Source organism: Culex pipiens, chromosome 2 (genome assembly GCF_016801865.2).
Source record: "Culex pipiens pallens isolate TS chromosome 2, TS_CPP_V2, whole genome shotgun sequence".
Classification (NCBI taxonomy): Eukaryota; Metazoa; Arthropoda; class Insecta; order Diptera; family Culicidae; genus Culex; species Culex pipiens.
Genome location: NC_068938.1, coordinates 188,404,522 through 188,427,265, shown reverse-complemented (window position 1 = coordinate 188,427,265; position 22,744 = coordinate 188,404,522). Strand labels below are relative to the sequence as shown.

General features: G+C 35.6%; 2 non-coding genes across 2 annotated transcripts; one reads left to right on the top strand and one right to left on the bottom strand.

The window, feature by feature from the left end:
* Positions 1–16,296: 16,296 nt before the first annotated feature.
* On the bottom strand, positions 16,297–16,369 carry Trnaa-agc (transfer RNA alanine (anticodon AGC)). The gene has a single exon. It is a non-coding gene; the product is annotated as a tRNA-Ala (tRNA).
* Positions 16,370–16,594: 225 nt separating this feature from the next.
* Positions 16,595–16,667, top strand: Trnaa-agc (transfer RNA alanine (anticodon AGC)). Its single transcript has one exon. It is a non-coding gene; the product is annotated as a tRNA-Ala (tRNA).
* The last annotated feature ends 6,077 nt before the right edge of the window (positions 16,668–22,744 follow it).

Here is a 22,744-nt window from a genome sequence, read left to right as displayed (position 1 = left end):
ATTTGTCGTGACGTTAGAGCCATTTGTCTGATTTTTGTTTCACGGAACCCGGAAAAAGTTTAATTTTGGGCAATTTCAATGTCCTTTCATTAGATTTGACCATGTTTCAATTTATTAAATTTGTTTTAATTTTGTTTTGTTCAAAATTGTATTGTAATTTGAATATTTGAATATGAAATGAATATGAAACATTAAAAAATGTACAAAGACAAAATCCAAATAAAACGTTTAATTAGCAACATTTTATAGCAAATGCCTCTAATTAAATTTTTGTTATGGTTGTAAAATTTTGATCTCCAACTATTTTTTTTATTTATACACTCAACTTATTTATATGAACAGCCTTAGGGGCCGGTCATAGAAATATTTTGAAAAACGTTACTTAATCCACCTTAAGGTGGTTGGTGCCTTCCTAGCATTCATGTTGTATTTTAGGTGGTATTTACAAATTAATTTAAGAGTTTTTTTTATGTTTTAAAAATTGTTTTTTGTTTGTTTTTTTTTTTTAAATTATTGATTTTACTTGAACAGCAATTTTCAATTCGTTTTTTTACCAACTCTTCAAAATAAAGGTGAAAAGTCTCATGAGTTATATATTTCAGTAAAAAGTTCGTGTAAATCTTTGTCGAGACAAAATGATGCAGCAACATAATTAATACAGATTTTTTCCAGAAGAGACGCAGACACTGCTTAAGCGATGTGGCAACCGGGCGATACGCATGCAAGGGGGTGTGGCTGCCAATCCCCCGCGTGGTCAAAAAGTCAAAAAAGCAAAAAGACCCGGCCTTTGAGGTTATGCAAAAATCACCCTTTTTTGTATCTACGAAAAAACTTTTTCATGGCATAACTTTAAAAGTACTTCACTAAACAGAATAAAATTTAATAGGGTCTTAGGGGACCCCAAAACGAACAGAATAAAGCGGATCCGGCCAAAATCGGTACAGCCAGTTCTGAGATAATCGTGTGGAAAAAAAATCATGTCTACACACATTCCCACAGACATTTGTTCAGAATTTGATTCTAAGTCGATAGGTTTACGTGAATGTATATCTAGGAGTCGTATTTAAGAAGTTCATTTTTCGAGTGATTTTATAGCCTTGCCTCAGTGAGGTGAGGAAGGCAAAACCGTCGCGGGCTGGATGAAATAGCTTCACGGGCCGGATCCTGCTTTAGGCTTTTAGGCTTTCTATACGGATAGTAATCTGGAAAGCTAATCCGGTAACTCTATGAAGCCGAATCTTTAAACTTTGAAATGTCTCCGAAAACACCAATTTTTTTTTATTATTATCAACAATGTTGATGATTTTAAAAACATTTAGTTACAGGATTTATTTCCGTGTGTTTTTTTAAATCACAAATAAGTGATAAATTGGCTAACATATTTACTGTTTTTACTGGCATTGAAGTGTTAAAAGTTTTTTTTTTGTATAAAATTTGGATAATTACGAAGGGTGCTGAAATAATCAAGTTTTGCAACGAATTGAATATTTATTTTTGCAATTCCGGAAACACCCTGCAAATTGTTTTTTTTTTCAGTGAAACCCCTGGCCTCGTTGAAATTGCTTTTTGCCGTCAAGAAAAGTACTCCAAAACAGTACCGACAAGTAAGTACACGCAACCTAGACTTCAGTCAAACTGACCCAAAAGTGCTTAATTAGTGCTAAAAGGTTGAACTTTTTGACACTCAAATGGATACTGAAAAGAACGTGTCAGTACTCTTTGCGAACAGATATAGTAAGAAGGTTCACAATGGAATTGCAAAAAAAAATAGTTTTTGGTTTTTTTTATTGAAAATGCAAATGTACGGCTTAGGGGCAATCCATAAACCACGTGGACGTTTTTTAAAATTCCATATTCCCTTTCTCTATCTCATAATTGTTCATACAAAAAAAAAATAATAAGGCATGGAAAACCACCAATCAAGTCACGCTTTTATCTCAAGATCAAGATGTTTTTTAATTTATTTTTTCAAGTGTGTTACCCTTTAACGCTAGTTACTTATAAATTTCGAAAGATTAAACACGTTTTTTGGAAGCTGCAATTCATTGGAAATATGGTGATTGGCTGTAAAATGTTTAGAACATTTATCATTCCATGTTTGCTGGTTTTTCTGCTTCAAAAGTTATGCCTAGGGTAAGTGAAATTTCACGATTTTGCGGGCAGCGTGAAATCCGCGTAATTTGGCTTTTTCCGCGAAATCCCGTGAAATTTTATGTTTGTGTGAAAATGAAACGATTTTTCTCAAAATAATTGATCAAACTCAAATAGGAATAAACATTATTTTATGAAATACTGTAGAATTAAGCGAGTGAATACCCTGGTTTAATTACTAATATAGGGTAAGTGATTTTTGAGAATTCTTAAATTTCATAAATATTTCATCAATGAAGGCTATTCAATTACATTTAATTAGTTTTCAATTAAAGTGCTTGAATATATATGTATGTTAAGTTGATATAAACCATTTGAAGAAATGTTCAGATTCTTGATTTTTTTAGAAACTAGCTAAATTTAGTTATATTTTCATTTGCTGTAATGAAAAATTTTACTGCTTTTTAATTTGAAAGGAATAATTTCGAAAAGCTTAAAAAAATCAAACTTTGTTTTATTCAAAATAAAAGGAAGAGTTTTTATATTTTTGAAATCACATATTGAAACATTTAAATTTATTCTGAGTTCTGTTTAAGTTTAACGATATTTGTTTACTTGGGTGGATGATTCCCGCAAAAGTTAAAAAATAATACTTTTTTTTTCTTTTCTCATTTAAAATAAAAAAATCGATTTTGTTAATTCAGTTATTTTACTCGTTTTGGCTGGACAAGATTGTTAAATCTGGCTTTGATATGAAATTCAATAAAATATATAAAGATATAACAGAAACAAATAAGCGAAAACATTTTAGCTGTATTAGTGAATTATCAAAAAGCAGTTCAGTAAATGAGTGTATGCGTGCCCTACATTTTGTTTCCAAATATATAAACCAGGTGGAAACTTTTTTGAAAATTAGGAGATTTTTTGTGTCACGTTACGTGATTTTTTTAAGTTTATTGAAGAATGATAAATAATGAAGCATAAAAAGTAGTTTCTGTGATTTAAACATAGGATTTTCAGAGATATTTTAACATTTTTCACGTTCCGCGAAATTTGCGTGAAATTTGGTGTTTTGAAATTGAGGTCCTCGTTAAATTTGCAATTTTCGAGCGTGAAAAATCACTAAGCCTAGTTATGCCCAATGTTGAAAAATTGTAACTAAAAAAATCTTGTTTGGTCAATTTAACCCTAGTTATATGTTCGACGTTGAAATGCCAATCAGTAAAACCCCTCCAACCCACTTAAATCCGTTAACCCTTTTCAGAATTCACAATCATTGCCCTTTTTCCCCTCTTCCCCCTTCCTTCAAGTACTCCCAATATGGGACCCACGCCGCCGTTTCAATTTCTGCGGTTCTTGGTGGTGGCCTGTCCAAAGAAGCCGAACAAAAATCATATCAATTTAACCAATTATGCTCTTCTCTCACTTGAAGTGTGTGTGTGTGTGTATGTTTGTGCTTGTGTTCTTTTTGTTGTTATTCCTCACTGCTCTGTGGCTTGCCACTAGTCGAGTAGACTCACTATCGTTGATTCCTTCATCTTTCCCGTTGACTCTTGTGGTCTTCGTCGTCGATTATTTCTCCACACATATGTTTAGGAGCTTGGCTCTTTACCCCCTGCTGCTGCTTCAGCTATTGCCAGTTCTTAAAAATTGTCACACACTGCGCGAGCGCGACGCGACTCTCAACTCCACGCGTACAGGAAGTGTTCCATAAATCAGCACACAATATTGGGCAGCGCCTGCAAGGCCTGCTATGTGTTCAGTCACAGGGGTTCACACGGCTCTTATCACTTCGGTGGTCACTTTGGTTCGGTATTGTGGGTTTCACTGCAAAAATTTCGGTCACTTGCTATCACTTATCACGACTTTTGTGCGCGGTTTGCCGAGGTAACGCCGAGAAGTTCCGGTTGAGGTTGTTGGTAACGTGGAACTTCCCAGGGTTTAGCTGCACCGCTGTGTTGACAATGGGCTCGGACGACATCTTTACCTGACAGTATTAGAAGTATTTAAAAAATATCTAATGCTGCCCGGTAAGATGTGAACAGACACCCCATACGCGCGCGTTCGACGATCAAGTCTCCAGGTCGCCAAGTCGCCGCGAGACGAATCCGCTCCAGGCAAGGCGTGCGACCGTACTGCTCGGTCCGCTAATCCGTGCGCACTCCAGCAGTCCTAGAACCCACTTGGGCTGGATTACCCTTTGCACAACACACTTGGCTCTTCCTTGGCCCTATAAGCCATTTCTTCCAAAAAAAAAAAGAGGATGATCCACGTTGCATCGGAACCAGCGGAGGAACGCCACGAAAGACACGATGCGCGCGCGAGCGACTTAAAATAAGACTGATGTCTAGCTACGGCGACTGGTGAGCTGCAAAGGAAAAATGTGCTTCTTTGAAAATTCAAATTATCTGGCCCCGAACGAGAGAGCCTCCGTCGAAGAAAGAGAAAGAGCGATGCAGCGGCGCGATAACAGAGGGAAAACGGGCGCGCAGCGCGCACGGAGAAAGTGAGAGAGCGCTCACCGAGCGAGCACGAGCGCGCTCGTCACTCCAGTCGTCTCGCTCGCTCTCCCGGCGCTCCCTTCGGAAGCCCGAGCGAGACGCACGAGCTAAGCCGAACACGTGTCCAGTTTAAGTCCGTTTTGCGCGCGCTCTCTCTCTGTTTCGTCGCTTCGCGACCCGACTCCGAGCCGAAACTGACCGATACGACCGAGCTGCTGCTGTTCCAGCAGTGGTCATCGCGGACAATCGCGCGCTCAGGTCGTGGAATCGACCGAAAATCAACCCAATGCAATTTAATTGATGTGTGTAAATATAAACAGACACACATACACCGCACGGTGGGGGCCAAAAATTGACCGTTACCCTCCGAGTCGAGGAGGGCGCCGCCACGCGTCCGATAAACGTACCACAAACGGGGCATTTAGTAGGCGCTGACTGGCAGCTCTGCTTCGTCGTCCGTTCTTCTTTCTCTTCTTCCCCGTTGTGACGCATGCGCGTGACGTGCGCACTTTTGCCCTGACAGCGCGCGCTACCGCGCTGTTCTTTTGAAGCAAAACGTGCAATATCATTTGGATTAGCGTGCGTGCGCCACGCCGTCGTGGCGAGATTTGAAGAAACTCGAGGCGGCGTCCCGATGAAGATCCCAAAGATGACTTTTGGGTGTGGTGTGTGGTTGCTGATGGTGGTGGTGGTGGGGGAAGTGACTCCGCAACTGTCAATCATTCTATAATTAAGTAATTTTACGAGATTCGGAACCCCGGCACGGCCACGCGGTAGCGATTTTGGGGGTCCCATCGGTATAGCGCATGTGCGCCAGCTGTGAACGCGGTGCGAGAGAGGATTTTTGTGAGTTACGGAACTGTTTGTTCAGAGAGTTGTTGTGTTACCGTATGAAAATTTCAGTTTTGTGTTCAAAATGAAACGATTGATCAACAATTTATTGAAATAGCAACATATTTGTTCAGTTTTAAGAGTAAAAAATTTAATATTTAATATTCATTTAGGAAAACGTTAACAAATGTTATCGAACTGAAAACTGCAGTGCAGACTCAATTATCCGAAGCCTCCATTATCCGAGATTTCAATTATCCGAAGGTTTGTATGATACTTCGGATAGTCTAAAAAACTATGTTTGTTTATTTACATACTTTTGACATCAAATTCGAGTTCAGCAACCCATGTTAAGTCAATTTAAATGTTTGGTTGCCTATGAAGTTACCAATAAATTTTCATTTTGGTTCATCCCTTAGGTCGATAGGTTTTTGACTCAGCAACATTGTTTTCATACAATATAACATTCCCAAAAAATCTCTTGGAATTTGCAATTTACTGAAAAATGGTCTGTTTTCATTAAAAATGGGTAATTCTCTACCAACTCACACGAAATCGGGAAAAGTTGCCCCGACCCCTCTTCGATTTGCGTGAAACTTTGTCCTAAGGGGTAACTTTTGTCCCTGATCACGAAACCGAGGTCCGTTTTTTGATAGCTCGTGACGGAGGGGCGGTACGACCCCTTTCATTTTTGAACATGCGAAAAAAGAGGTGTTTTTCAATAATTTGCAGCCTGAAACGGTGATGAGATAGAAATTTGGTGTCAAAGGGACTTTTATGTAAAATTAGACGCCCAATTTGATGGCGTACTCAGAATTCCGAATAAACGCATTTTTCATCGAAAAAAACACTAAAAAAGTTTTAAAAATTCTCCCATTTTCCGTTACTCGACTGTAAAATTTTTTGGAACATGTCATTTTATGGGAAATTTAATGTACTTTTCGAATCTGCATTGTCCCAGAAGGGTAATTTTTTCATTTAGAACAAAATTTTTCATTTTAAAATTTCGTGTTTTTTCTAACTTTGCAGGGTTATTTTTTAGAGTGTAACAAAGTTCTACAAAGTTGTAGAGCAGACAATTACAAAAATTTTGATATATAAACATAAGGGGTTTGCTTATAAACATCACGAGTTATCGCGATTTTACGAAAAAAGGTTTTGAAAAAGTTACTTTTTGCGTTTCTCTTTGTTTCGTCGTCCGTGTCTGTCGCGGGTGACCATGAATGGCCATGATCGACGACGACCAACTTTTTCAAAACTTTTTTTTCGTAAAATCGCGATAACTCATGATTTTTATAAGCAAACCCCTAATGTCTATATATCAAAATTTTTGTAATTGTCTGCTCTACAACTTTGTAGAACATTTTTACACTCTAAAAAATAACCCTGCAAAGTTAGAAAAAACACGAAATTTTAAAATGAAAAATTTTGTTCTAAATGAAAAAATAACCCTTCTGGGACAATGTAGATTCGAAAAATACATTAAATTTCCCATAAAATGACATGTTCCAAAATTTTTTACAGTCGAGTAACGGAAAATGGGAGAATTTTTAAAACTTTTTTAGTGTTTTTTTCGATGAAAAATACGTTTATTCGGAATTCTGAGTACGCAATCAAATCGGGTGTCTAATTTTACACAAAGGTCCCTTTGACACCAAATTTCTATCTCATCACCGTTTCAGGCTGCAAATTATTGAAAAACACCTCTTTTTTCACATGTTCAAAAATGGAAGGGGTCGTACCGCCCCTCCGTCACGAGATATCAAAAAACGGACCTCGGATTCGTGATCAGGAACAAAAGTTACCCCTTGGGACAAAGTTTCACGCAAATCGAAGAGGGGTCGGGGCAACTGCTGTGTGAGTTGGCGGAGAATTACCCAAATAACATATTTTGTTCAAAAACCTTTAAAAATACATTCAAATTGCCCCAAGTCATAGTTAGGAGTCCTACCAACAATGTTCTGTGTTCTTATTGGGCCAGGAAATCGTCATTTTTCATTGGCAGCATGTTAAAGTTGGAAAAAGGAAATTTGTGCTTTAAAAAACCATTACTTACATTAATACATATGTTTTTTTTTTTTGATAAAAAAACGCATCATCAATATCAATTAAAACTAATTGAAAAATTGTTTTTATTTTCAAATAAGACGTAACCTTTGGCTATATCAAGCAAAGTACGTCCCTTTAAAATATCTCTACTACGTTTTAAATTAAATTTGGAAAATAAACTTAGGCTATTGCAAGTTTTACTCTATGTTTTTTTTGTTCCAAAAAATGTTCGTTTCCCAAAAAATCCTACACCCAAAATTCAGAGTCGAGATAATCGTTCTCTCAAAATTTATTGAGGGCTCAGTGCCAAAATCGATAGAATAATGGTACCAACTCACACCATCATAACAAATGAGTTCATTCGTTAGTTGAATCAATAAATCTCCAACAAGTGTCATACATCAACTTCTGGCTTCTCCTTGGTCACCAAGCTGTGGTGGCCGAGGCAGCTAAGTCATTGGATTGGTTTGTCAAAGGTCTCTGGTTCGATTCTCGTTGTCGACACTTTCGGTTTTTTGCTTGACGGATGAACTTTTTTTTGCAAATGAACCTCGAGAGAATAGTTCTATCGCCCATCTCGAGCTGTGTTCTCTGCGTCCGTGAATGGTACCACTATTCTCTCGACTCGAGACCATCATTCTCTCGGACTAGCGCTGCCAGTTTTGGGTGTAAGGGAAACTGCTGAACAATTGCTGAAAATCGAAATTTTCTTTGATATTTTTTCGTACGATTGATTAAAAACGATTTAAAAACATTGTATATCGTCTATTTTTGTATTTTTTTTTATCAAACAGGGAACTTTTAGAACGTTTGCCAATTTCAAAATTTAAGGAAATAAAAATATTTCATAAATTCATTGATATTTTGCAATTTTATGTTAGTAGCATAACTGCAATGATGTATAATATGAAGCATTTTGTATTACGTTTTGGTTCTTAATTTATAACTCAGGGTTCAAATTTAAATCTAGTTAATTTTATTTTTACATTTCAACTGTGTAATGGTTTCAGAGTAATTAAAATATGTATTGTTTGACAGCAAATAAAATTTTACATCTGAAACTTAAAATATAAAAGTTTTTAATCGATTCTCATTCTCACTATGAAAAATCAACTTAAAAAATGCTTTCAATTTGATTTGTCTTCAAAAAATATCAATTAAGTGTCGGAGGTCGTAATGCCTGCTAAGACGAATTGCGAACTAACCAGAGATGTGCTTTGATTTTTTTTATTTCAAAATTTCATAATTCCAGAGAGCAATTTTGCAAAATCCTGCAAAAAAAAAAAAATGCAACGCTTCTTCTTTTGAAACACAGATTTCAGCCGAAAAAAAGAACAAAAAAATGTTGGGTATTTAAATGCCGACTGTCAATCAACTATCATTTTTCCGAGGTTCGTCAACCTGTTAAAGTGTATGAAAAAAAAAAACAAATTATAATTGATTGATTTACAACGTAACTTGTACAAATTACCCCTTAATTACTTTTAACCCGTTTCAAAATGGCTTCCGCGTGCCCAAACGCACACTTCGCACCATGTTCAACAATTTAAGCCAGAACAATTGCTTCGCCAGCGCAAAATACCATCGAATCATCCTCAAATCCCAACAAACGGAGCAGGGATAAGACAATTCCGTCGTCGCGCTTGGTGCCAAAAATAATGTGTCGCACTTAGAAAAATTTGCTCACTATTTTTAAACTGTCACACACCCGCTCGCTGGCCTGCCTCTCTGAAGCAATTCCGGGGGACATTTTTGCTTTTGTTTCTTTTTTTCTTTGGTTGTTGTTGACTCTCACTTTCGAAGCGGTGAAATAATTTTGTACCGAAAATTGAGAGGAAGTGTCTTAGTTTCGACCTAATGAAATTTAAATGAAAAAAATCTTTTCTAAATTTGTTTGACGTTTGACTCGAGTGACAGCGTTCGAGATTTGATGGGTCGAAAATAGGTACACGACAATAAAAGGTTTCGTTCCCATGTGTTCTTTTCTCGTGCCCACACCACACAAGCTTCATCGACATCATCAGCAGTTTATAGACTTAGCGAGAGTGAAATTTCACTTTCCGTTCTTTTGTTTCTGTTTGTGTTCTTTGCTGGTGCGATTTGTTTGTTTGCTTGTTCTTTTATCTTACTCACACTGTGCGCAACCGAGTCGGGACTAAGAAGTATATTGCGCTTTTCATCGCACTCTGGCACGCGGTTTTCCCTCTCGTCTTTTCCGCCGCACGAACGAGCCAGATATAATCTTATTTACTACATCTAAGTCGCGATGTTTTGCTCATTTTTTTTTCTTGAAGCCATTCTTCCTGATGTCAAAAAAACGACAAATTCATTTCCACTAGACACCTCTCTAGAGAGGTGTATTAGTGGTGTGCGATCGAGCGATGATAAATTGCGGCACTCGTCAAACGCAAAGTGCGAAACACGCGCTTTTTGGTCAAAATTTGACGTCTTCACTGCGTGGGACTTTTTGTCACCCGCGCGGCATGACTGACATGTTTGGGGTTAGAATTTGGGGAACAAATCGAAAAAGAAAGAAAGAAAGAACTTGTCCGAGATATGCCGTGACATTTCTGTGTCATTCAGTGCTGTGTCCTGTTACGTCAGGCATCTCGCCGTTTTCTGTGCAGGGAATAACAACAACAATAATATTAATAAAAGCTACAAGTCAAGAGGCCAACACGCTTGGCTCTGCTGTTATCAGCAGTTTGAGTAGAGTTATGGTATGGTTGAAGAAAAGTATTGAATTAACTTCCTAAATAGAGTAGAACTTCGGTGTTTAATCATTTTATGAAAATTTATTAACAAGTCTAATAAAAAGGGACCCCGCTAGAGGATTTCCAAGCTTAGAGTTTTTTTTTAAAGTCCTATAAGCTATTGTACTTCATATGTTAATAGGACCTATTAAAAAAACTCGCTTCTCTATGTTCAAAACTGTACCGTCATCTGGGGCAAATCGGGACTACAGTCTGAATAGGGACAGCAGGTTTAAGAACACTTAAAAGCTTGAAATTTAGAAATCGATGCACTATTTTTGTTGATCTGTATCTGTTCTATCCGAAAACAATCAAAAACATCCAAATATTGTGCAGTAACAAGGGTAAAACAGCTGTCCCAATTCGCCCCATGTGCCCCGTTTCACCCCAGATGACGGTATTGTAATTTCTTGATTTTTTGAAAACCAAAGACGCAATTTTAAAGTTTTTGGTTGGCTGTTTTTGAATTAAATTAAATTTAAGTAAAAAGCATTCTCAAAATTAAAAAAATGGTTAAAAAATAGCAATCCACGTTTCTGCTCATTTCTAGGCGTCCGAAGGTTATGTGTGGTGAGTCACTCAAAACCTCTTTTTACGCAAATGGACCGACGTTTTACTTCCCCATCCGATAGAAGGCAAGGAGGATAAGGCGGAAATCGAACCCGCGCCCCATAGCAACTCAGGGATCGACAGCCGAAGCCGCTAACCACTGCGCCACGAGGCCCTCCTCCCCCCCCCCTAGAGCGTGACATACTTTATGGATGACGCCTTATATAATTCACTTTATCTCTTGATTAAATGATTTTGACTCAGGAAAAATATACACACTGGAAAAAATTTCAATATTTTTCTTTGTATTTGCCTTAATTTTTTTTAAGTTCTAGATAATTCAAGTTTTTTAATATATTTTTGTGGACCAAAACTATGATTTTTTTTAAGTTCTGGTTAATTTGTTTTTCCATCTAATGATTTATTGTAAAAGATCGATTTTTACTACTTTTGAAAATATGTTATCTCAAATTGTTTTTAAATATAAATTAGTCTAAGTTGTATCTTGTGAGGGAATTTTCTGATCAATTCGGTGTCTTCGGCAAAGCTGTTGCACATTTTTTTGTTGTAATTTTTCAATTAACTCAAAAATTTATTTCTCAAATGCTTAAAAACGCAATTTCTGATGGATTTCAATGACTGTAAATTGATATATTTGAATTTTAGACAAGTGCACAGACACAGACTTTTTTACAGACATTTTAAAAAACCATCCGGCATCCCTGGCTTGTACAGCAGAGATTTAGAGATTTTTAGATTTAAGAATTCCAAATTGAAAACTAAAAATCTCTAAATCTCTGCTACACACAGATAGCTACAGTACAGACTCGATTATCCGAAAGCCTTGTCAAAATTTCACTTCGGATAATCGAATCACAAAAAAATCCTTTTCGTTGTCTTATTTTTTATTGTTGAGCTTAAGTAAACCCGCTCTTCTACGCTAAAGAATTAGAATTTTAAATCCAAGATGGTAGCCATAATGGCGGTGATGAAATAATGAAAAAATGCATTTTTTAATTATATGGGCAATCAACCATTCAAATTAGACTTAAATGGGGTCGCAGAACTCGAATTTAATGTTAAAAGTATGATATTTTTTGTTCGTGATTCGATGATTCCAAGTCCCATAAAAACCTTCGGATAATCGAACTTCGTATTATCGACTCTCGGATTATCGAGGCTTCGGCCAACCGAGTCTGGATTATAGTACGTAAAATATTATAATAAAATTAAGGTTAATCTTACATTATCTACCGTTGCACAGTGGAAATTGGATTTTAAGGAAAAATTAGAGTTTTGGGAAGAGATATTGTAAATAGAAAGAGACAACTTTTTGCTTGCTTGACAACTAGGGTGGGTCAGGTTTGGGGTGTTTCAGAAAGTTTAATTTTTCAGAAATATGTTTAAGATTTTGTTTCTCTTATAGAAAATTGTAGGGCATGCCATTTCAAAAACTTTGTTGATGGCTCTTAAATTTTTACTAGCTATATTTGCCTTCTGTGACAATTTTTTATCAAAAGCATTAAAAAAGAAAACCCACTTAAATCAGTTTAAAAAAATTTTTTTTTTATAATTGACAAAAACAATTCCACATTTTTTACCTTAAAAAAAAATGTTGGTGTCTTCGACAATGTTGTTTTGTTGTTTGAATTGGCATGCAAATCAATGAAAAAATATATTGACGCTTCAATAAAAACTTTGCTCAAGACACCAAATTTCTTATCAACATATCCTATTTTAAGGTGTAATTCTACTTTTTAGACAAAAAAGGAGGTAAAATTAGTTTGTAAAATAAGTAATAGTAAACCCTAAAATTTGTAGCTTCCAAAATTTACATATTTTATTAATGTGTACAGTATTAAGGACACTTCCACAACCTTGGTCGAGCGGTCTCAAATTCGGGATGAGCGCCAAAAAATCTTCCAGTCAACTTACTCGCAAAGTCGCCAAGTCGCGGTGCGGTCGCCGATGCACATTGCTCAACTACTCTTCTTCTTGCGGTGATCCGCGGAGACTCCGATCTTTACGTAACGTCACAGTTTCAAGCACGTTCGATTATCACACGTATACTTTCCCTCGAGCAGCTCAATACCAATCCGTTGGCGGGGCCACAACCCGCGGGGTTATCAGGACAACATTTCATTTTGTTTGATTATTTCGTTCCACACATGATGGCAATAAAACCATATAATGGGAGCCCCTGCTGCTCCGTACAGATTAAGGAGCGAGCGAGCTTCGGACGCGCTCCGAGTCACCCCGAAAAGTCAGTTGACCGCGGCAAAACCTCAAAACTGATAAAGACGTTATATTTAGCTGCTCTGGCTACACTTTGTTGTACACTTGTGTTATTTGTTCGAAAGCCGGCGTGGAGAAACTGCTCGTACAACACACTCCATCGATGCGCTCCGCTGAACATGATTCTGCCTTTGGACCCGTTTCTCATCTCCGGCCAAGGGAACTAATCCGTCCATAGTTGTGTCCGAATCCACCAATCGCAATCGAGATAAGCCCTAATGAGCTCGCGATAGCACTAATCCTGGCCACACTAATCCCGAGATTCCGCGGAGATCCCACGAGTCAAGTGCAGGGAAGAAGGAGCCCGCCTTATCACGGTGCCGATGACAAACCTCGGCGATGAACCGGCACTTTGTGTGTTGTTTATCGAAGCTACCGAACACTGACTTGCTGGTGCGATATCTTATCGGTAACGTCTTCTTGGTTGATTCGACGGCTGGTCGTCGTAATCTTGAACGACATTTCTGTTCAAGCACTTGACTTGGTCGTGTAACGTTGTCGTAGTCGCGTAACTTCGTGTGGGTATCGTCAGTGTATCGCTGGTAACCTAATGGGACACTAGTTGGTGGATGTGACTAACGACGGCTGTGAGTCAGAAACAGTGAAAAGAGAGTCGATTTTTTCTCCTGCTAGATGACCACCACCGAGGCTGGCTTAGTACTTGGGGAAGATCTGAGTCATGTCACAACTGGGAGCGATAATGGCGATTTCAGGAACAGGCCGATAAGCGAGTCAACGTGATTGGCAGTTTCGAATTATTTTAGCGATGCAGTTATGCAAAATTTGCAAGCTAATTTGAGTTTAGGTATAATTTGAAAAATGCAACATTATAGCCACTTTTAGTAAAAAAAAACAAAACAAATGTTTTAGAAAACTGAGAAAATTTTACTGCAATATTTTTAATAAAGTTTTGTTTAACAAATCATCGCCGTCGTGCTAACTTGTCGTACGTGCATTTTGGGCCAAATTGAGTTAAGTTTTTGTGCAGCTCACAATGCCTCACCTTTTGACCTCCACAGATCCCCGAATTCGAATTCAATCCTGAGATATTCAACGAAAAACGAAAAAAATCCGTGCATGTTTGTCACTTTACATATGAAATTAGTTTCAATGTTGTCTTGCTATCTTGTCACTCCCTGAATATTAATGTAAGTGCGACAATTGGCCAAAGGGATTTCAGGCTTGATTTCAGGTCAGAACGCGTTTGACACAAGTACAAGTTAGACTACCGTAAACAATTGTAATTATAACAGGGGACTCCAGCAACCAAATTCAACCAAACTTTAGGACAATGCACAGAATGGTCAATTTAACAAAACGTGTTTGTTGTTGTTTACATTGAGTGCTCTCGTTTTGGTTTATTCAGGATTAAACATTAAAACACGTTTTTCCCGGAACGTCAAAAAGTGACGTACGACAAGTTAGCACGACAGCGTCAAAATGTTGTTAATTTGAATGAAAGGCTTGATAAAAAAATAAATTCAAGCCATACTTTTCAAAAGGTCACAAAACATTTAATTTCTACCTTTTTAAAAATTAGGCATGAATTTCAACTTTATAAATAATGTAATTACAGAGTTCAGATAATTTCACAAATGTTTTATTTTTTGACTTTAAAAATCAAACCATAAGATGCTGAAATACATACTAAAAAATGTTTGATTTTTGATGGTTGAATATTACCTCATTTTTAATATAATTTTACCTTCATTTATGAGGAACATGTAAAATTATACATTGAGAATTGCAAATTTACACATTTACATATTGTTTCTGACAGAAAATCTGTCAACATTTCCATCAACTTTTTTTTCTGTGTATTTAACGTTATGCAAGTTACACTGAAAAATCCTCTTTTTTTTGGTACATGTTTGACTTTCAGAGGCTGCATCTAAGCCAAAATGTGTAAAATCATGAATGTAAGTGTGCAACATTGTAGGAAATCTTCTGTTTAAAAAAAATCATGAATGGTTAAACACATTGACTGTTGAAATTTTTTTTTATTTGCCAAAAAGTTACAAGAACTTGAAAATGCATCTCTTAAAAAATTTAGAATAAGCTTTTTTTTCTTCAATTTAAATCTAAAATGAACTCAAATTTTGTTTTAACGCAATTTTGAGATTTTGAAAAAAAAAATCAATATTGTAAAAAAATCATAGCTCTGAAGGTAAAAGTTTAAATATATTCAAAATAGTTTTTTTTTTTCATAAATGTAGTTATTGCGCTTTTTGGTTTTCTGTTTCATAGCAAAATAAAAACATTGTAAACTAACTAACATTTCAAAGGGGGCAAAAATTCAATATTATTCAATGTCTCTTAGGCACTTTTATTGCAAATATTCTAAACTTTTTGAAAACATAATTTTCAGGAACAGACACCGTTTTTTTAAAAAAAATCTGAAAGTTAAAATGTAATTTTAAGCGGCTATATTTTAAAACGGTGTACTTTATCAAAATCTGTTCGATTGCAAATTTGATTTTACATTAAAAACTAAAGTCAAAAAAAGTTTTTGATCAGATTTTTTTTTCAAAAACACTTTTTTTCTTCTAAAATCATAACTCGACGGCAAAGTTTATGTTCATACCTCAAAATTTGCCGTATTTTGTTCCCTACAGCGAATAAAAAGGATAAAAATACTGATTTTTAGAAATTGAATTTTTATGAAAAAAAAATTAAATAAAAAATCGAAAAAATGTACCTACTTTTTTTTTAATAATCCAACAACATTGCCCAAGACACCAAATCGATTAGAAAATTCCTACAAAAGTTACACATTTTTGAATATTCATAGATTTGTGATAAATTGAGAGAGCTATGGTTGAAACAAAAACATAGGATCAATTCTCAAACCATAAGAACTAAATTTCTTTTTTTATACCGTCATCTGAGGCGAAACGAGACTACAGTCTGAATAGGGACAGCAGTTTCTAGAGCAACTAAAAGCTAGACATTTGGAGATCGATCCACTTTTTTTTTTGTTAATATGTGTCTGTTCTATCCGAAACCAATTAAAAATTATCAAAAAATTGTGCAGTATCAAGGCTAAAACAGCCGTCTCAATTCGGCCCATGTGTCCCGATTCACACCAGATGACGGTACTTTAAAAAGTTAAAAGTATGTTGCTCTCGTACTGTTTGATTTCAAGCATTTTGCATAGGAAACTAATAGCAGATAGGTTGCAATTGAAAATGCAGTAGAAATATTCCTTCATCAATTTAAAATACTACTGGAGATGCCGGGCATCGATCCCGGTACCTCTCACATGCTAAGCGAGCGCTCTACCATCTGAGCTACATCCCCACGGTTGAATAACAAGTGTTTTTGACCGAAAAAGTGTTGCATTTCTTTGTAATTTTGTCACGCAGGTGCTGCACGCGCAACAGCCAATTAATCCTACCTTTCACTTTTCAAGTCTGTCCGGTTTCGTTTAAAAAATAAACACGATTCGCAGATTGAATCAATAACTAGTTGAACGGCTGAAAAAAGAATGTTTTGACGAACTTCAAATCGAATTCGCTTAACCGTGGGGATGTAGCTCAGATGGTAGAGCGCTCGCTTAGCATGTGAGAGGTACCGGGATCGATGCCCGGCATCTCCAGAGAAATATTTTAAAAATTATTTTAAAATACCTATTCAAAAATCGTTACGAATGATCAGAAAATTTCACTAATGCTTCATTTTTGGATATTTGGTTTAAAAAAAATTATCTGGAATATTGGCAAAAACTGGCAACACTATCAAAAATTTAATTATGAGAATCAATCGAACCGTAAATGTACAAAATATATTGTAAATGTTTTATTGAATTTGTCGAGTGGTCATCTCTTACTCCTCCATTACTCTAAATAATATGACTTTTCTCCAATAATCCGATCCTGGGCAGTAACATAAAGAAATACACCCTTGAAATACCATTAAAACCCCATTAAAACTATCAAGTCAAGTATGCTACGCCGTACCTCTCTTCTTCGATCGTGCCAACTTAGTGCCACCTTATCTTAATCTTTCAAATTGTGTGTTTTATTACCCCCATGCTGTTGATCCTCTACCGTCGTTAAGTGGCCAATCCACGCACAATGTGCCACGTGTTGTTCGTCCCACACAAAAGGGCAGGTTCAGCATTAAGGGGGTCCGTCTTTCTTCCGAAGCCGCCGGAGACCTCCGCACTAAACAAGCGCAGAAGTGCGCATGTGAAGGCGCTAATAATTTTCCGCATAATTTATGTTCACCCCCCCTTCACCTTAACCTACTGAAAAGGTGGGTGTCAGAGGAGCTCCCGCGTCATAAAAAAAACGGAACATGGTTTGGCGCACGCTTCCACGTTCGGACGGCGAGGAGGACGTTATTAGTCACACCAAAATAATCATTAAACCCCTTTAACCGCCTTGCCACGGTCGACAGCCAATAACCAACGAAACGCGAGGTTTGTTGTTCTTTGTCAGGGATTAAGTTGGGGCTCATCTTTGCACGGGATCGTAAAATAGTGCGAATGTGTAACACGGTGTATTTTGCTGAGAAAATTAAGATAAAAAAATCGGCAAGTCTGATATTTGGCACCATGAAAGAAGGGCTGTTTCCCGACATTTGGCGGGGTTTACCGAAATATTTCGTCGGGGAGCTCAGAGAATTTTTTTTGAAGATTTTTTTCGATTTTATAGGATATTTCTTCAGAAAAGTCGCTGAAATTCGATGGATTCGTGTTGATATCTATCAAATTTCTTCTGAATATGCCATTAAAGGCTCTAAATTACATATTTGACCTGCAATAAAAAGTTTTCGAACCAAATTTACCAGATTTTTAAGATTTCTTTGGAATAACCGAAAAATCCAAGTGGCAAACCCCATGTCATGAAAATACATCAACATCTTGCCCGAATACATTAGACACATTCTCCGGCAATGTACACCTTAGGATGAAATTTTGAAAAGCGTGTATGAGCTATTTGGATATTTTTCCTCGATTCTAGACTACTTGAAGCTTCAAAAATCATAGTTTTCATTAATTGATCATTTGAATATAATTTTGTACAAGTTGGTTAAGTTATGCATCAATTCGTGATAAAATCATCGTTTTAAAACATTTTCCTAAAAACTCCTGGTTTTCAGCGAAATAAAATCCAAAAATTATTCTTTTGATTGCATTTTGTAGATTTTTAGTTGTACTTAACGGAAATGTCATGGGTTTGCAGTTTATCTTAAGTTAAGATTTTTTTCAAACTAGTGTAAGTTTACCATTTTTTTGCGTTGCAACGTCACGAAAAAGGGACATTTGTTTATGTCAACAAAAAACTAAACATTCAATCATTTTGATATTTCGGATGCTCTTTGAACTTGGAAAGAGCTTTCAAATGCAACATAGAGCGACTTAATTGGTTGTCTAGATCCAAAGTTACAACAGGTTTAAGTATGCGTTGCAACGTCACGAAATTTTAAATCATACACAGAAAAAAAAATCATGGTAATATTACATCTGAGAAGGGGTACATCTTTTATGTCAGAAAAAAAGGTGTAATTTTACCTCTGGGAATGTGTAATTTTACCACTTTTCTGGTGTAATGTCACTTTTTCAGTCTAAATTGAGGTAAAATTACATCATAAAAGAGGTAATATTCAACCTTCCAAAATTACAGCTTCCAAATTTACATTATTTTTTTCTGTGTACACAGAAAAAAATAATGTAAATTTGGAAGCTGTAATTTTGGAAGGTTGAATATTACCTCTTTTATGATGAAATTTTACCTCAATTTAGACTGAAAAAGTGACATTACACCAGAAAAGTGGTAAAATTACACATTTCCAGAGGTAAAATTACACCTTTTTTCTGACATAAAAGATGTACCCCTTCCCAGATGTAATATTACCATGATTTTTTTTTTCTGTGTTGGTCACATGGCAAAAAAGGTGTATGCGAAGTTGGTTGTTGAAGATAAAAGGGTACTAAATATTATATATTTTTTATATAATGTTTCCGAGCATATTTACAGAAGAATTGTACATGGGTCATTCACAAATTCCGTCATTTAAGTTTGTATGCAACTCGAAAAACAAAGTATTAGTATTTTATGAAACTTGTTGAACAAATGGGCGGGCCAATCAATTCACATGTCCTTGTACTGTCTATTAATGTCTTATAATCAAATCTTAACCTACAGTTGTTCAGCCTAACAAAAACTATGATTTATTTTGAAACTATAATTTCGTGACGTTGCAACGCAACGAAAAACCATGTTTTCAAAAACAGAGCGTTGCAACGTCACGAAATGTAAGCGGTCTTTAAAAATCGAGGTTTAATTTTTTCGAAAAACTAATGATTGCATTCGATTTGTTGGCCAATTTTACACTAAAAATGGAAGAAGAACTCCAAATTTGCCGTTTAACAGAGCAGAGTTAATGGCGAAACATGAATTGGGTCAGGATTGAGAAAAAGTCACGCGTTGCAACGTCACGCTACATATCCCCTTCTCAAAAATAGAATATTCGCTTAAAATAATCTTTCAACATTGTTTCTTATAGGAAATTTAATGTACTTTCCGAATCTGTAATAACATATGTACCTTTTCAATGTAATTTTTGAGTTACAGCCGAAATACTGAAAAAAGAAAAGTCAAAGCGTTGCAACGTCACGGCGGAATGTGTCATTAACATTAACAGATTATTTCATTTAAATGCTGTTTGTCCCTGTAGTATTTTATGCAACAAGTTGCAGAGAGAGTTTTTTTTTAGCACGAGTCGTACATTTATCCAACAAGGTTCACCGAGTTGGATAAATACGATGAATGCTGAAAAAATCAAGTTTTGCAACGAGTTCCATACAACATTTTTTGCAATTCCAAAAAACACCCTTTGAGTGAAATTACAAGTCAAATGTTGATGTATTTTGTCAATAAATCGTATAAATCAAAAAAAAAGTTAAAAATTGTTACTTTTCGAAACAAGTGCTGAGAAATAGAACTTTTCAGCATTTATTTTTTTGCAATTCCGTCGTGAAACTACTCACTTTTCCTGTCATTCTTGAACGACGAGCCTAGTTTTCTGTACCGAAATTACAGAATCGAAAAGCAACACATTTAAAAAAAGTTCTACTTTTTAGCACTTATTTCGAAAAGTAACACTTTTCAACAAGCTTTTCAAATTTTTTTGATTTATACGATTTATTGACAAAATACATGAACATTTGACTCATAATTTCACTCAAAGGGTGTTTTTCGGAATTGCAATAAATGATGTATGGAAGTCGTTGCAAAACTTGATTTTTTCAGCAATCATCGTATTTACCCAACGAGGTTCACCGATGGTTCCAATGTACGACTCGTGCTGAAAAAAACCTCTTTTTGCAACTTGTTGCATAAACTACTATTTCAAGACAAATGCTGAAAAGTTCTTCTTTTCAGCACTGAAACGGATGCTGAAAAGTTAATCTTTTCAGCACTTGTTTGGAAAAGTAATTCTTTTCAACATGTTTTTGACTAAAACGATTCATTGACTTAATATATGGACAATTGTTTAATAATTTTGTTTGAATGGTGTTTTTCGGAATTATAAAAAAATCTTGAATGGAACTCGTTGCAAAACTTGTTTTTTCATCATTACATTTTGAAACATTTTCGAATCAATCGCATTGTAGAGCTTTCTGAACAAATTCCCCAAAAAGTATCAATTTTGGTTCAATATAGGCAAAGATATGCTCAATTTCGTAAAATAAAGACTGACTTTGTCCAAAATTTCTGGTTCTAAATCCCTTTTACATGATGGACGCCACCTACTGAGTCTTTTTTTTATTGATTTTTATGTAATAATTGCCATGAATTTCCTCAAAACTTTAATTTTCATGTTTCAGCAAAATATTATTATCATTATAATTATCTTTGTAGGCGGTCATTAGTCATAAGTATTATACAATGTGTTTCGAACAGTTTTAAAGCGATTTTGAATGTTTTTTTTTATTCCAGGATAGTATTTTTTGCGATAAAAAACTTGAGATAAAATTTGCAATGATGCAAAGATATTTATAAAAACAAACGAAAATATTGTAGTTTTCAAGGGGTCAAGAAAATTTAAAGGAAATTTGCTTTTCGAAAAAATGTGTTTCTAGAATAATTAATCATGAGCTCTTTTTAAAAAGTATCAAAAGCAATGACTTTTTGTCGAAATCAAATTGTAAGACCTTTTAATGGCTTTAACTCGAAATTTATGCACCTTTTTAAATTGACTATTTAATTAAAATTTCGTAACTTGGCGAATATTTTTTGTCTTTGGCTTGAAAGATGCTTTTTTTTTTGTTTTCTAAAACATATCAACATAATTCGAAAATATATAAATACAAGCCAGAATTTCAACATTTCAATGAAAAAATGCATGGAAAATATATTATAAAGCTCATTAATCTCAAGTTTTCAAAAAGCACAATTTTGACTTTGAAAAATCATTCTATTTATTTATTTCATAACAGTTTTTCATTATCTTATATATTGCTTTATTAAATCGCTAATTACTTTTAAGGATCAAGTTTTACAGCTTTGGTATGTTCTACAAAGTTGTAGAGCATTTGGGAATATTTGGGTGGAAGTAGCGCACCCTGCAGACCAAACCGTAAGAAAATTGGGTAAATATTAACCGATTTAGTTCATATTTGGCCCAGAGACCTACAATAGCTCAAGGAACAATATTCAGCATGTGGAGCGAGGTTTCGAGAAGAAGTCCCATATTCTGGGCACCCTAATGGATACCAAGAATATGTATTTCAAAAAAAAATATAAAATAAAAATTTTTTTCTCCGTTTAGAGAGCTCCAAGTAAAAATTTTTCATTTGAGATTTAATAAGGGTAAAAGCATGTATTTCCATCTGACACCTTATGTTGGCTTATCAGTACACGGAGAAAAAAGAGTTCCCAAAATCGTGAACAAGCGGAACCACGAAATTTCATTATACGTTTTTCAAAATCGACGCTTGTTCACGATTTTAGGAACTCTTTTTTCTCCGTGTAAGTACTTTGCCGTTCGATTAAATCCTTAATACGTTCTTTCATCTATAACTGTGTTTCTTTGAAATAATAATGGAAATATGATCAATTAATTGATATGCAAAACATAAATGCTTTCGCCAATTACAATTTTTGAGGAAAATGTTCATAGATGTTTGATGAACATGACAAACTTACCCCATTATATTAACGAGCAGCCAACAGGTTTGGTATTTGACTGTGTGTCCTGGCTGCGTTTCCGAACTTGTATACCCGAGGACCTGGAACGGCGAGAGAAAGAAAGCAAACCAAACGATAAAGATTAAATGAGTCTCGTGGCGAGAGAATAAATTTATGGCATGTGCAAAAGGGGGAAAAAGAGAAGTTTTTATACTCTATGGGGGTGATAATATTTACGGCACGGTTATGAAGTGGTTTCCCATTGAAGTGGACATTGAGTTAAATTTCGCAGTTTGGAGAAACCTTTAATTGATGATGCAACTTGGCTTTATTGTTTTCAGCACTTTGTTGTTGCTGCTCTACCAAGTTCAAAGAAACATAACTGCGGTAAACTTTACGAAGTAGGTCTGGTCGCTTCAATGTTTTTGGCGCACTGCAAATGTCAATAAATATCAATGAGAGTGCTAACCTAGGGTATTCTCTTTAATGCCTTCAAAAGATTGCCTAGGGTTTGATAAGATTAGAAAAGTTAACT